Source organism: Heliangelus exortis, chromosome 1 (genome assembly GCF_036169615.1).
Source record: "Heliangelus exortis chromosome 1, bHelExo1.hap1, whole genome shotgun sequence".
Lineage (NCBI taxonomy): Eukaryota > Metazoa > Chordata > Aves > Apodiformes > Trochilidae > Heliangelus > Heliangelus exortis.
Window position 1 is genome coordinate 133,120,162 of NC_092422.1, and position 16,375 is coordinate 133,136,536.

Here is a 16,375-nt window from a genome sequence, read left to right on the forward strand (position 1 = left end):
TATGGTTAGAGGGGGATTGTGGCCTTCTCCTGCTTCCACTCAAGCTGTAGGCTTTCAGCCAAAGGCCTCTACTTCGCTGCCAGAATCTCAGTTCTATAAGAGGTATTAATCCTCTTTTTTATGTTGTCAGTTTTTCATTTCTGCCTTTTCTCAAAATACTACAAGGATTGACATAGTATTGACTTTTAGCTCTCAGTGCTGGGATTGGTTGTGCTCTGCTTTCTCCTCTTTAAACCACTACTTTTCTCCTTATATACAGGCTAAAAAAGAGATGAACCACAACTAGTCATCTCTTTTATAAGACGATAGAACTTCTGGTTTTGATACTATTGCAAAGAATATATTTTAAAGAAACAGAAGACAATTCATACAATGAAGTGCAGTATACACTTATGAAATCTGCCTCAAAAATAGTAACTCTTTTCTTGCATGTTTCTCTGTGAAGATTGGTCACACAACGGGCTGGTCTGTTATGTGCTTCTATCCAGACATCATTTTTCTACTAATATTGAAAAGAGATATTAGAAGAATAAATATTTTTCCCTCTTTTTTTAGTTGTTATTGAAGTAGGAACACTGAAGTATAATGACACATATTTTGGATTTAATTTGTCTCAAACGACCAAATGAAGCTTGAAAAATATTAAGCATGTGATGAACTATTTTACTCTGCATCTAACTCAATACACCATTTTTTCTTCTACCCCAATGGGAAATCTGTTATCTAATTAGAGCTTAATTGCTTTTTGTTGTGGTTTGTTTTGTTTGGGCTTTTGTTTGTTTGTTTGATTTGTTTTGGCTTGGTTTTTCCTTGCTTAGTTGTGTTGGTTTTGTTGGTTTTTTTTTCATAACTTTAATTCCCTATTTTAATAAGATCAGAACTTATTTATAACAGACCTCCAGATCTTGTTAGGAAACAGCAAAGAAGTAAAAGAAACCAGTATGTAAAGATGGACTATTTTGAGACAATGAACAGAGTTCTTTCTTTCAGTGTTATCATAATCAGATGGATGGCATGAATGAAATCGTCTTTGTCCATTTGCAGTTTTTATTCCTGTGCAGCAAGTAAAGATAAACTGAGTCCAGGGGCTGCACTAAGTAGGGAGGGCTGTTAGTGCTGAACTTTAGTAATCTCTTGTCACTCTCTGAGCAGGGGAGAGACTGAGAGTGTGAGGGTGGCTTAATGGAAAGATGTGGCTCACCTCAGTGTCTACTGTACAGACTCCATCAATACTTCATCGCTTTCTTGACAAGAAAATTTGACTTCAAAGTGTAGTTCCAGACTGGAAAACCAGTTTTGTAGAAATTGCAACATAATGCTCTGCATTTATTCTTCTCTGAATTGGTTCCAAACTGAAAGTGCTTGTTTTAACTGGGAGAAAAATAAATTTTTTTTCAGCTTTGAGTCATGCAAACTAGTCTGATCTCAAAAATTAAGTCAGATATTTTGTCCATTAAAAAAACCAGAGGGATTTATAAATTTTGCTCCAACTATTCCTTTATCTTAAAATTGTGTGTGCATGACCACTTGGTCACTCAGTGAAAAATGGGCAAATCATTTATGATTACCCAGGTAACAATAAGTCATATGCCAGCTGTTTTAGGTTAGTTTTTCAGGACAAGCAGCAATAAAAAGTGTTAGACATTTTCTCCACTGAAGGGAGCAGAAGTGATATTGTATGCTCATGGGGAAAAGATGTGTTGTTTTTTACTGCTCTGGATCGAACTGCTCTTTAAAATACATATTGGGCAAAAAAAATCTTTTGAGAAGTCCTGTGGTTATTTTGCACATAGGATTTCTGTAATGAGAGTTCTGAGTCCTAAGCAGGTGCAATCAGAATTAGTCAGGGATGAAAATGCTTGTGATCTGAGTTGAAGTTTCTTAGAGATCTAGCTGATGAAAAAAACCCACAACATAAACAAGATAGTGATGCTTGTCTTAAAAAAAAATCACCAAAAACCAAGGAAGTTTATAAAACTCACCAGCTAACACAGAAAAAGCTATGTAGCACCTTAGAACAAGTCTACCCTATGGGACTAAGGGCCTGAGGCAGAAAATGAGACATTTTTTCTTTTTAAACTCCACTGTTGCTGAACTATTCCATTAATTTTGGGACCTGCCTCATGACTTTTAATGTTTTGGACTTGCACTATTCCTGCTGAATAGGAAGTGGACAGGTGAAGTGGACAGATTTTGCAGAGGCAATGAAAGTTCCCAGGAAAGACAAACTGGCTGAAAAAGCTGCTGGCACAGAGCCCTGGGCTGGAGCCAACATCTGTTTTGTGGATGTGAGTTGCCAAAGACACCAATACAAATCCTAACACTCTATGCTACTCTATTAAGTACAATTAATAACTCAGAGTGTCTAATGCTATGAACAGAGATAAATCAGATCTATTAGGTGATACATTAAACGAACCACTGAAAAACCTAAGCATCTCTCACAGATGCATTCTCTGTCCTGGTCCATTTCTCAAGCTTTCCTATCCAAAAGCTTTCAGTAGCTTTCTGGACTGATGTAAATCTTCATGTTTCTTTCTGAGTTCTTGCTCCTTCTCTTTGGCTTGGTGTTTGCTGCCAATGCCAAAAGGCTTCCCAGGCCCACACTTACAGCTTCTCTGTGCTCAAGCTCCTTGCTTCTGTCCAGGAGCTTTTGTACAGCCAGAAGAATAACACTGATAATCTTGTTTCCCAGCTTGCTGGCCATACTCTCTTTAGCAATATTTTTCTTTCACTGTAGTTCATTGATAGCTTAAACATAAAAAAATACATGGAAGCAGTGGACACAGTTGAAACATTTTTTTTTTCTTCACATGATAGGAGTCAAAATATTACCTGGAGGAATCTTCTGTTTCCGAGATTAATATTTTGAATAGAAATCTCTGAAGCATTCCCAAATTAATGCTGCTTACATTTGTACATCTCTAAGATTGTCTTCTCCTATTTAGACCTCATACTTTAGTATATCCAATCAAGTATTAAGTAAAAACTACTACATACTAATGCCTGTAGCTTCAAGGTACCTTATATTACTAAAACAAAAAACATGTATTTATGCTTTTTGTTAAACTTAATGCTCCAATACTTCAAATCTGGTGTTTCAGACTTGAATTTGCCAGCTAAAATTAGTAAGTGGCTTGCAAGACTTTACATTTGTGATAGAGGTTTTGCAAGTACCATACAGTAAAAATTTTGTGCCACAACTAAGAATGCAAAATATCTCACAACTTGCAAACTATCATAATCATTATACAGTACTGATCTTTACTACTATACTTAGACAATTTCACTATGCTTGCAAAAACCTTTAAGGGCTTTAAAAATTACAGGACATTCCTTTCAACATTTGTTTAAAAAGCTGGTAAATGAATAGGTGTTATAGGTGTATTTTTTTCAGTGCAAAGTGAAGATGACAGTGTCTCCTTCAGTCTAGTTTAAAACCTTTAGTCTGTGGGGAGAATTATATTGTGTATATGGTGTAGAAATAAATACTTTCTGAGTGACTGGATTTTGGATGCCATACTGAAGGAACAATACAAAACAGTAAACATAATATCCTAATTACTATTGTACTGCACCTCCCCACACTAATGCCTGTTATTGCCTCTGGCTCTATTCTTCACTAATAATTTATTCAGGGATAGGGACATAATTGAGTTACTGCTTATCTGACATTAAAAAAAAATGTTACTAATGCTTATTTTCCCAGTCATCAGCTTCATTATCAAACTTCAGTCTGTTCAGCACCTGAGCATTTTGCTTCATGAAATACAAATGTTTTCTTAAATTATTTTCCTGGACTATGGATTCAGTCTGTGCCCCCTTCACTAATAATATTTATTCAAGGATTACAGATTTGCAATAAAATGTAATGTGAAAAGTGAAAGAAATGCATATTTTTATGAAGAAAATCTGTAAGGGAACATAAAATGTTTTCCTAAGTTACCTGTACCTGTTCTATCATGCTGGAGAGATGCCTGTCTAATACCAACACTCAAAAACTGCCAGCAATGGAAAGTTCACAAGATTGATTCCTCTGTGAATCAATCTTCTAAGTAGCAAATCTTTCTAAAAAGCTAACCTAAATCTCTCATTACAAATTACTTCTTGTCCTTTTTTTTTCCACAGATATGAAGAGCAGGCTACTTAGTTTCCACAACTACTTCAAAAATTTGATGAATGGCATTCTACCACCGCTTGCTTTTCTCTTGCAGAATACATAGAAAAAAAAATTAAATTTCCTTTATAAGTTCTATTTTTAGGTCACTAGTCATTCATCTTATCTGCTCTGGACCTCCCCTCAACTTTATCTGTGCATATCCAGAAGAGTGGTGCACAAAATTGGACGTAAGGTTTCACCCACTGTCCTGCAAAGTGCAGAATGAAAGAGAAATTTTACCTTCTGTATCTGCAGAAAAAATACTCGTGTGTGTATGCCTGAGGTTGACTTTTACCCCTTTGCTAGAACACAGTGTTGTTGATACTAATTTTCACAGAATAACCAGATATATTTTTGCAGAAGAGTTTACGTCATTTATTTTGCAAAGTTTTTCACTAACAGGGTTGATTGTTACTTCTAGGCATGGAACTTGGATATGTCCTTTCAATTGCCTTCCATAACCTTTCTCCAGACGACTTACAGAGCTAATCCTGCCATCTGTCAGCTCTCTGATGAGTTATTAGAAGCTGTATGGTAGGTTAGCAAGCTGTTGCACAGAAAGCAGACAGATACCCAAATTCCTTCAGTGAATGGTGCATTCCTCTTCTGAGAGCCAGGCAAGTACACACAGAGGAGCCCAATCCAGACTAATGCTGGTAAAAGGTGAAGAAGGGGGAAGTTTATTTTCCATTAAAAACTGTATATCCATTGGCACACTAAATCAGGACAAGCAATAAAAGTTGCCTTTCCTTAGCACGTCCTCTTTATTTCAAAAGAGTATTCCCTTGTGGGGGAAGAAAAGGAGAAATTAATAAATACAGGAAGACTACCTTCAAATGATACAAAAAAAGAAGTTAGAAACCATGTGCAAGCAATTCCACCTCAGAATTACATGTAGCTCTCAGAGACTCCATATAAAAAAAAAAATTCTCTAATTAATTTCCAGACTACAGCAAGTCAGATGTGCAGATTGGAGTGAGGTGGTTCTGTCAGGGCACTTTGTTTTCATTTTGTTCCCATTAACTCAAGAAGTGAAATCCCAGTCTGGTGGAAGCCAAGGAAGTTTTGCAACAGAACCAAGTAGTCTGAGCTCTGTTGCAGGTGGCCCTGTGCCTGCTGACCCGCCAAACTGCCTTCCCCCTGCTCATATACATTACAGACAAATGACACAATCAATCTCATAGTAACAGCTCAACAGCAAAAACTGTTTTGGAGATTTTTAATCTTCAGCACCTCAAGTATAGATCTCTAACACCTGAACTGACTAATTATATTTTTGAAATTATATCATATGCTATTACTTGTTACTTATTTTGGTTGGTTACACCAACACTCAGAGAGAAGCATAAATGAAGCTCCTGCCTCAGACTGTGTAAGTTTATAGCCTCAGGCTTGTGAAGGTCAAAAATGTATTTCACTACCAGGAGTAGTGAGACACTGAGGAAAATCTGGACTCTTGTTAAGTTTTACATTCAAAACAGTTTTGTAAGTTTTTGCAGAACAGGGAGCATGAGCTGAAACATGGTAAGTGGTACAATGTGCAAGATTAAAGACTGGGTGATGAAAGAATTTCTACGATTTTATGGGTAACAGCTTAGATACATATCAAAAATTATAATGGTCTGTTTTCACCTCTTAAAAACATCAGATTGTATTCACAGTACCACAGAACTGACATGGTTGGAAAAGACTTGTAAGATCACCGAGTCTAACTATAAACATAGCACCCCATAAAAGAAAACAAAACAAATTTAAAAAATGAAAGAACTATATCTACATGTATATCACCATGCCCAATAGAACATGTCCTGAAGTACCCCATCTACATGGTTTTTTAAATACCTTCAGGGATGGTGTCTCAACCACCACCCTGGGCAGCCAGTACCAGCACCTGACTACTCTCTTGGTATAGAATTTCTTTCTAATATCTAGCCTAAACCTCCCCCGGGAGTAGATGGTCTGACTAATAAGGAAGGAGGCAGAGGTGGCATTAAGTATCTCAGCTTTGTCCTCTTCCCTGGTTGTGTTGTTTCTCCCTGCATCCAGTAAAGGAGGGAGATTCTCCCTGGCTCTCTTTTTATTATTAATGTATTTGTAAAAAGAGTTTTTGTTTTTCCTTAGGACAGTGGACAGCTTGAGCTCCAGCTGGGCTTTCTAATTTTCTCTCTGCATGACTTAATAAGAGCCCTGTGCTCATTCTCAGATTCCTGCCCTTCTTCCAAATGAAGTCCCAGCAACAGCTCCCTGTTCAGCCCAGCCAATCGTCTACCCGACCATTTCATCTCATGGCTCATGGGGAATAAACTGCTCCTGCGTTTTTAGGATTTCTTTCTTGGAGAAGCCTTCCTGGACCCCTTTGTCTTTCAGGATTGTCTCCCAAGGCACTCTTTCAACCAGTGTCCTGAACAGGTTGAAGTCTGGCCTCCAGGAGTCCATGGTGGAGATTTTGCTAACCCTTCTCCTTACTTGACTAAGGATTGAGAAACTAATTATTTTGTGGTCGCTAAACCCAAAATGGCCTCTAACCACCACATCTCCCACTAGTCCTTCCTTGGTTGTGAACAGCAGACCTAGTGAGGAACCTCCTCTGGTTGGCTCATTTACCAGTTGTGTCAGGAAATTATCTTCCATACACTCAAGGAACTTTCTAGCCCATCTCCTCCGTGCTATGCTTTATTTCTTACAGACATCCGGTAGGTTGAAGTCCCCCACCAGACAAAGGGACAGCAATTGTGAGACCTCTCCTAGCCACTTGTAGAATTATTTGTCTGCCTATTCATCCTGATTGGGTGGTCTATAACAGACACCCAGTAGGATATCTATCTTCCCCCTTACCCATAAATGCTCAACCTTATCGTCACTTTCATCAAGCTCTATACAATCAAAATACTTCCCAACATACAGAGCCCCACCGTCTCTTATTCCCCGTCTATCTTTTCTGAAGAGTTTATAGCCATCCACTGCAGCATTACAGTCATAAGAGTCATCCCATGTTTCTGTGATGGGGACAATATCATGGATGTCCTGCTGCATAATGGCTTCTAGCTCCTCTTGTTTGTTGCCCATGTTGTGTGCATTGATGTATCTGTTTCAACCCTAACATTCCATGCCACCTCTGGGCTCATCTCTAGTGAGCCCGGTTTTATCCTCTTTCCTCTCTGAATCTAGTTTAAAGCCCTCTTGGTGAGCCCTGCCAACTCCTGACCAACAATCCTTTCCCCCCCTTGTGGACAGTTTCACTCCATCTCTTTCCAGCAGGCCCAGTGCCATTTAAACATCCCCATGATTGAAGAACACAAAATTCAATCTATGGCACCAACCTCTGAATCAGTTTGGCTCAAACATCACCAGCTTAGGGTATTTTGTAAAAGACTGGGGGTTTTGTGTGCTACAACACCAGTAACCACTAAGAAATATCAAGATGTTCACTCCAGTCCAACCCAACCACAAAGGAGCAGCTCCTTCCTTGGGAAGTAATGCTTTCTGCAAAAAACACCTCAAAAAGTTCTGTGATGGCAATAACTGGTTAGAATGGTTAGAATGTGCCCACCTACCCCCCCTGCACATGAGGCTGGGCCCAGAGTCTTTACAACCAAGTGACAGTACAATCAAAACAGGAGGCTGGGCAACACAGAACAGTTGCAGAAATGAATTGACTATGCAGCTTTCCTGGAAGAGAAGGATACATGGACTTTAAATAGTGGACACCCACCATCAGGCTTTGAAGTTTCCCCACCATGGATTCACCAATGGGACACCATTGGGTCACACGGGTGGTATGCTATCTATCCCCCCACTTTCTTTCCTCCTCTGTTTCCTACACTCTCTTCTCTCCCCTCACTCTGTTAAGCTGTTGGTGCACGAATAAAGTATCTTTTTGGATGCCAAGTGCCATCTGACCTTGTTTGTGTCTTAATTTCGCTTCAGAGTAGTCCAGCAATCTGTGGCTGTACAGGGAACTGAATAAGACCATAGCAACCTCTAAGCCATATGCTGATCGGATTTGCTTCCCTGTTCCTTTCAGCATTCCCTGCCACTGAGGGAACTGATGAAAACACCACCTGCTCTCTTGATCCCTCCACCATTTGGCCCAGCACCCTGAAGTCCCTTTCTATTGCCTTAGGACTTTTTTTGGTGATCTCATCACTGTCCACAAGCATAATAATTTGTGTTGTTTAAGTGTAAGCTTGGCATAGAAAAAAATAGTCCAGAGTCCTGGCATTTTTCTGTAGCAATGCCTGTTATATGAAAATGTTTCTGTTTCAGTTCTTCTTTTCCTCAATTTTAATTGTGAGCTAAATAAGTAAGAAAAAATAAGTTAATGTTGATATTTCCTTTTGTTATACTAAAACAATTATCTGTCAGGATATTTCACCTTTGCAAACTCAGGGATCAAACGTGTAAAATTCAGATCTGTTTTGAAGGTATATATATTTGACGTTTGTTTTCTTATAATTTATTTTACAGAGCTCGATGGCTTCACATCAAGCGTTTGGAAGTCTGTAATGCTGTGTAACATCTCAAAAGTAATTAACTGTACAAGAGTTTCCAATGTGGTTCTGAGTGATTCAGGATGTTGACTCCTTCCTGGCAATTTGAAATGTCTATTTACTAAAAGATCCATGGTATAATGATATTTATTCTCAGAGAAACATTATACAGGTTAATAGAATTTATTGCATGTAGTTTTTACGGGTTAGACTTCAGGGTACTTGCTTCAGCTTCTTTGTGATTTAAGATCTAGTGTTAGTGGACCTGCTAGGCAGAGGGACAGGGTGATGGTATTAAAAGAATAGTGAATGACATTTGGTACACATTTTAATTTTGTTAGTCCTATGTTCTGTCACAGCAAGCATAGAAAAGTGCCTTTATGCTAATGTTGCCCTCTTCAAAATAGAGTTCTTTCAATTTGATAAAGCAAAGAAAAATAATCATCTTATTAATGTTTTTCAGTGCCTACTTCTTGTTGCAGATAATGTAGTTATTATAATTGCTGTTGAAACTGAGTTTAACATATATGTCAATTTGTTCAATGCCAATATGAAAATAAGCAAGCTATCTTTCCACAAAGAAATGCATTTACCTAAAGGTTATGTGTTTTATAAAATTGCACATGGAATTACACTGTGTGTACTTAGAAATTATGTTTACAATTTAAGGGATGCCACCCAAAATCTAATCCCTTCCAAGCCCCCCTAAACAAGAACTTCATCCCTAGTGTATTGCAAGGGAGAATTCACTGATTTTTCTCTGTTGTTCACTAGATATTGATTTATTTTAATTCAGAGGTCTTCCACCACAGTTTTTCATGACCCTCACTAAGACTGCTGTTAGATTCTTAGATTATTTCAGTGCAGAACATTATGCTACCTACACTGCTCTTGGACTATACTGTGTTCTTCCTAGAGCACAGACAAATTGCATACTTTCCAGAAGTACTTTGTTTCAACTTTTATTGCATTTGCAAGCCCATTCAACAAAATGTTGGACTTGATCATCATGCACACCTGTTTGGAGTGCTGCAAGCTCTTTAGTGACACATGCTGGAGCAAATTGATAAATCAAGTAGTAAGTGTCCAAGACTCAATACTTTTCAGAGTTTTGAAAAAAATACAGATTACATAATGATCTCATAAGGAAAACATTTAAAAATCTCATTAAAATTAGCCAACATCCTTTGGGACTGGAAAGTGATGCATTTCTCTCTGTCTTGATACCATTTGGATACCATCCAAGACAGAATGGATCAGCAAACCATAATTTGGAATCAGTTAAATTGGCTGAAATAAATAAAAAGGCTAATTATCACCCACCTGTTGGAGAAAAAAAAACATGGTATAGATGTAGCAAACAGCGGTTTGTGCTTTTTCCTGCATACTATAATCAGGTAGTTCCCATATAGAAACTGATTATTGTGAGGATCTGTTTCTCTGAGATTGTCAATATAATTATTAAAAAACAATCGTGCATTTAAAATCTATCAGCATATTAAGTGAATAAGAAAAACCTATGTAATTAACCTGCAACTGGAAAGTGTCAGACCAGTGTACACTGCCCATCAGTTGTTTTATGTTAAATAAATAAATAAATAATCAGAACATAAAGACTTGGGTGGCTTGGGAGAGGTGATCAAAACCTGGTTCTTACCTATGCCTGAAGTGCAGTCAAGTTGTATACATCTGTATTCTCTATAAATATCAAATAATTTTCCATGATGTGGCAAAGATGAGTGGGGAGAAAACAGACATAATATTTCCAATTCGTTATACAACTGAAGCCATTAAATGAAAGAACTTATGCAAATAAAGTGTCTGGTAAACATCTTATAGGATCACAGAGCCCTCATATTTTTTTTTAAAACGTGTCATTAACTGCTAATACAGACAGGATACTGAGCTGAATGACCACTAAGCGGATAAAGCATGAACATTTCTGTATTACTGTATTCCACCAGCACAGGCTGGTGCCCAAGAAAGAAATACAATACAGTAACAGGTACAGTAAGAGGTTTCAGTTGTACTTCTGGTATTTTGCGTATGTTCTTAAACCTAGAAGTAGTGTTTGTTTGATTTTAAAATTTAGGCTAAATAAGGGTTCTCATTTCTTCATTTGGATGCTCATATCAAGAGAGAGGACAGTGACTGGGAGAGATGCATGCTTCAGGTAATGCATATGCCAAGTCTAATAGAAAGAATAAATTATTCTAGTGTGTCTATTTGGTGGATAACCTAAGCATTGGAGGACAATCTCCTGAAACTAGTGCAATTTTTTCCTATTTATTGTAGGCAGCCTGAAACAGACTGAAGTATACCTGCATGTCATATTTGTAAGACATAATTTTGTGATTTTGTAATGAGTACTTCTGGAATGGAGAATAAAAAAAATTAATCCAGAAGTCCCTCATCATTATTTTTAATTAGCTGTAATTCTACATAAAATCATTAAAATGATTCATCTGTGGAAAGTGGTCACTCCCTTGCTGAAAAAAAATACTGTAATAATAAAAGGCATATCAGTTGTGTTAGAAGTTAACGACCAATTTGTCAGATGTCTGCAATGATCACACTTACTGAGCAGGGAGTTCCTCTCGGTGGTGATACCAATATTAGTATTAACATCAGATTTAATATGGCAGGTAATTTGTATCAGTCAAGGAGAAGTTGTGTCCATTATTATTATTCTTATTAGGCACAATGTTACTTCTAAATTGCTTTGTTTGATTTAAAACCTTAGATATTTTTTGAGGAACAAAATTTAATAGATATTTGGTTTGATTTATAGGAGGTTCATATTCAATTAAACTTTACTGTTTCACTCAGATGTTATTATTTCCACACGGGTCTCCAAAAGCGCAAATAAACATAATAGAAACAGCTTGCCACAGGAGTATAGCAGCAAAATATCCAGTGAGAGCTCAGGGATATGATCTTCAAAACACACAACTGAATGTCAAAAAAAAGGAAATTAAATGTTTCCCATAGCATTCCCTAAACAGCCCACATCCTAGATAGCAACACATATAGTATTAGAGGGCAAACCAGAGATACATTCAATGGCTATAATAAAGAGAACTGTTATTCAACATGACAAATATTGGAAGTCTTTTGGAAGCAATGCAAGATACCAGACAAAGCTGGAGAAGAATAAAGCAAAGTCAAGTCACAGTGATATGGCAGAAGTAGCTAATGATGCTGGTGAGATTATGGCATAACCCAGGCCAAAGCAATTGCTGTGCATTCCAGAAGCCTGGAAATTTATATCCTAAAACATGCTACACAATCTCAGAGGAAGAATATTTTGTTCATTAGAAAGCAGATAGGGAATGGAAGTGAAAAAGTCTTACATCACTTTGAAGTTATTTGTTTTTTATGAAAGCAGTACTAAGATGCATCACGTGACATTTCATTCAGACGTCTCTGTGAAGAGAGACATAAAGAAAATAACGATTTGTGAAAGGTAATGTTCGGGGTGAATGGAAAAAATTAGGAGCCTCTTACCTCTAACCTTCCTCTTCTTGTTGTAGTGAGAACACATGAACCCATACATCAGTGTCTGAGGAAGTGCTTAAACTCTGTAGTATGCTTTCTGTGATTCCTCTTCATTTTGAGGCCAGTTTGCACATTATCACATTCTCACTGGCTTTCCTATTTTATCTATGTTCAGCCTTTGATGTCAGTATGAGACAAAAAATGCCAGCAAAACAAGGAAAATGCAAATACGCACCCTGTATTTTGTAATGTGTGTCTGAGGACAGCCAGGGAAAGTGAAATGAAATTGAAAATGCCTGCTCTGTTGGATGGATGACAGGATGTAAATAGATAATGGGTATTTCCTTTGCAAAAAGGTGCCAAAGTAATGTGCCAAAGCAGATAACATGCCAGAGGTGATGTTTATCTTCTCCCATTAAATATGGGTTAGAATGTACTTATTTGCTTCACCTCTGAATCAGCATGGACTGTGCTGAAGTATAAACTAATAATTTTACCCAGAAATAACTGCCAAATAGTGCTTGAGGGCTTTCCACCAGAGAAGTAGAGTGGTTAACATCTGAAGAGGAAGGTTTGGAAGCATAACTATAGAGTTATGCTGGCCACAAAACTGCTAGGTTCTAGTCAAAATTTCTGTAACAGAGGGTAGAAAATAGCAATATGTCATTATCATAAGCCATCGGATTGTAACCCAGGACAAATATAAATTCATAGCTGTTCTCCCAACAATTTTGATCCTTCCTCTTTTTTTGCCCTTGTCATTTCTTAGAGCACCTCCCTTTCTCTGCAATATTTAGCACAGAGCTACTGAGACTTTAACCTATTCACTTCTCCACTTTTCTCCTAGACTAAAGAAGCCTGAAGCTTTTCTTTCGTCCAAGAGGATCACAGAGGCTTGAAGTATTTCTGTACATGTCTGCCAATTGTACATGCCACTGCCTTTTCCTTCCAGGTAGCCTAGAGAGAACCTGCATGCACTTTCATATCCTGCAAATAAAGAAGAAGTGTTCATCCTCTTTGGTGGTTACTGGAAATCAATTCAGTGAGTGCAGTGGGGCAAAGAAACAAGAGCACTTGAGGGAAAAAAAAAAACAAAACAAAAAGCCATCAAAGCAGACTAGCAATAAAAATGGGTCCTGTTAGAGACAGAAAAGTTTTTTTCCTGTGAGACCTTCTGTTGTTAATCATTAGCTCTTGGGTTGTTTGGTCATTTATAATGACCAAAATAAATATTTTTATTCTTTTCCTCCTATGCCAAATAGATTTAGTCTGTTAGCTGTAGAATAAATTGATTGCATGCTTCTTGCCCTACCAAGCTGCCACTGTTGTTAAAATGGCCCACAGGTGAATAAACTTCATTCCAATGTCTTTGCAAGATGCATCCTCTGAGGAAACAATTCTGACATTGCATGCTCTTTGTAAAGCCAATGTATTGACTTCAAAACCAGCTCCTGGGTGAACTGATTGTCCACAAGGTCTACCTTGCAGCCCCTTGTCTCCTTTCTAAATATTCCTCAGCTGATATTGCAGAATTAGAAGCAACAGGTCATCTAATTGAGACAGTCTAAATAACATGTCATTTACAAAGATTTATAGGGGATAACACTCATAAACTCAATCTCCAACAGAGTGAAATCCTGAAGTTTAACAGGGAAAACAAACAAAAGTCACATATTAAAAGAAAGAGGGCTTGGTTTTGCATGCTTTCCTTTTTTTTTAAGAGGCTGTAACACAGTAGTGCACTTGATTTCACATTTAACACACAATCTAGTTAATTTTCATGGAATAATCATCAAATTATAGAATGGCTTGGCTTTGAAGGGACCTTAAAGATCATCTAGTTCTACCCCCCTCTCCCATGGGCAGGGACATCTCCCACTAGACCAGGTTGCTCAGAGTCCCATCCAACCTGGCCTTGAACACTTCCTCTCTGGGCAACCTATTCCAATGTCTCACCGCCCTCATACTGGAAAGTTCTTTCTGGTTATCTAACCTAAATCTCCTCTCTTCTCATTTAAACCTATTTCCCCTTGTCCTGTTACTCAATGCCCTTGTAGAAGGTCTCTCCCTAGCTTTTTTGTAGTTTCCCTTCAGGTACTGGAAGGCTCCTATAAGATCTTCCTGGAGATTCCCCCAGGCTGAACAACCCCATCTTCCTCAGCCTGTCTTCGTAGGTGAGGTGCTCCAACCCTCTGATCAACTTTTTCACCCTCCTCTGCACCTGCTTCAAGAGCTCTATGTCCTTCCGATGTTGGGGGCCCAGAACTGGACACAGAACTCCAGGTGGGTTCTCACAAGAGCTGATCAGAGAGGGAGATTCACCTCTCTTGACCTGCTGGCCATGCTTCTTTTGATGCATCCAGGATATGTCTGGCTTTCTGAGCTGCAAATAATGCAATGGATGAGGCTTGATAGGAGCTCTGGAGATCATTTGGTCCGACTCCTCTGCTCAGAAATGAATCATTTAGAACAGGCTGTACAGGACTGTGTCTGGTCAGTGTTTAAATATCTCTGAGGATAAAGACTTCACAGCCTCTCTGGGAAACCTGTGCCAGTGTTCAACCAACACAGTAGTGAAAGAATTCACTCTCATGTTTAAATGGGATTTCCTGTATTTTAGTTGGTGTCCATTGACTCTTCTTCTGTCACTGAGCACCAATATAAAAGAGTCTGGCTGAGTCCTATTTACTCACTTCCATTTACTCACATAGAAAGATCCCTCTGAGCCTTCTCTCATCCAGGTTTAACAGTTCTAGGTCTTTCACCCTCTCCTTATAGGAGAGATGATCCTATTCCTTCATCATCCTAACAGCCCTTGTCTGGACAATGTCCAGTGGAGATATGTCTCATATACTGGGAGTCCAGGACTGCACCCACCATTCCGATAGTGCCTTATCCAGGGCTGACAAGAGTAGATGGATGATCTTCCTCAACTTGCCAGCAAAGTTCCTCCTAATGGACTCCAGGAGGCTGTTGGCCTTTTTTTTTTGCCACTGGGACATACTGCTGGCTTAGGGTCAACTTGCTCTTCAACAGAATTCCCAGGGCTTCTTGTCCAAAGTTGCTTTCAAGCCCTCTTGTTCCCATACTGTACTATTATACCTATCCAGCTGCAGACCTTCGCACTTGTCCTTGATGAACTTCATGAGGTTCCTGTAAGCCCATTTCTCCACACTGTTAAGGTCCCTCTGGATGGCAGCACAACCCTCTGGAGTATCAGTCACTTCTTCCACTTTTTTTATCACCAGCAAACTTACTGAGGGTGTATGCTGTCCCACCATCCAGGTGACAGGCGAAAGATGCTGAAAGGGACTGGCCTCAGTGTTAAGCACTGGGTTGTAAAAGAAATCAACATAAAAGCTACCATCTTCTTTAAGATGGCTTATACAGAGGTATAAACCTCTTATATAGATGTTTGTCTCATAAAATACTGTGAGATTATGCATAATAACTATTGTCCATTGGATATAAAAATTTCTGTTCTTCTGTAGAATATCTAAAATTTTTCCCAGGGACAGCGTGGAGGAGGAGAATAGGAAAAGAATAGCACCATGAGGCTTTAAAGCCACATAGCTATTTTAAATGGGGTTTTATCTGATGATTTTGTGAACATTTTGTGTCAATTCAAAGTAAAAACTTTAGAACACTAAGTCAAGGTGACAGCCTGAATAACTGTTTTTTTCTAGAATGAATTGGGAGTCAGGAAGGAAAACAGATGTTAAAACCCTCAAAATTTCTTGTGAAATGGAATTTTCATTCTCTAGTCAGTTCTACATTGAGAAAAGAAATTGTGGAAAAGTTTCTTGATTACAAATCATAAATAAGTAATTGTGGGCATTTCTTTTCTCAAAAGTATTCTCTTTATGTAGGCTAGCAATAAAGTACAGAGATTTAGAGAGATATAAACAAAGGTATCTTTATCCAAAGAGTCACAGTCTACTGAGAGGATATTTTCAGTTCCAGATTACTCCTATTTCATGACAGCCACCATTTCTTTAATGAAAATTAAACATTGCATGAAGTCAAACTTCATTTTTATTGTTCCATGTAAATTTATTGAAAAAATGCCAGTATAAACAATTGTAAGACAGAACCACCCATACAAGCCTTGGTTTGTTTCTGCTCTGAAGGCAGGCTATCATTAAATCACAATTTGTGGTAATCGTCTTTTACATTTAGTGCCAGTCTTCACAAGAGACTTGAAATAACTTGTAGAATCTAAGGCTCA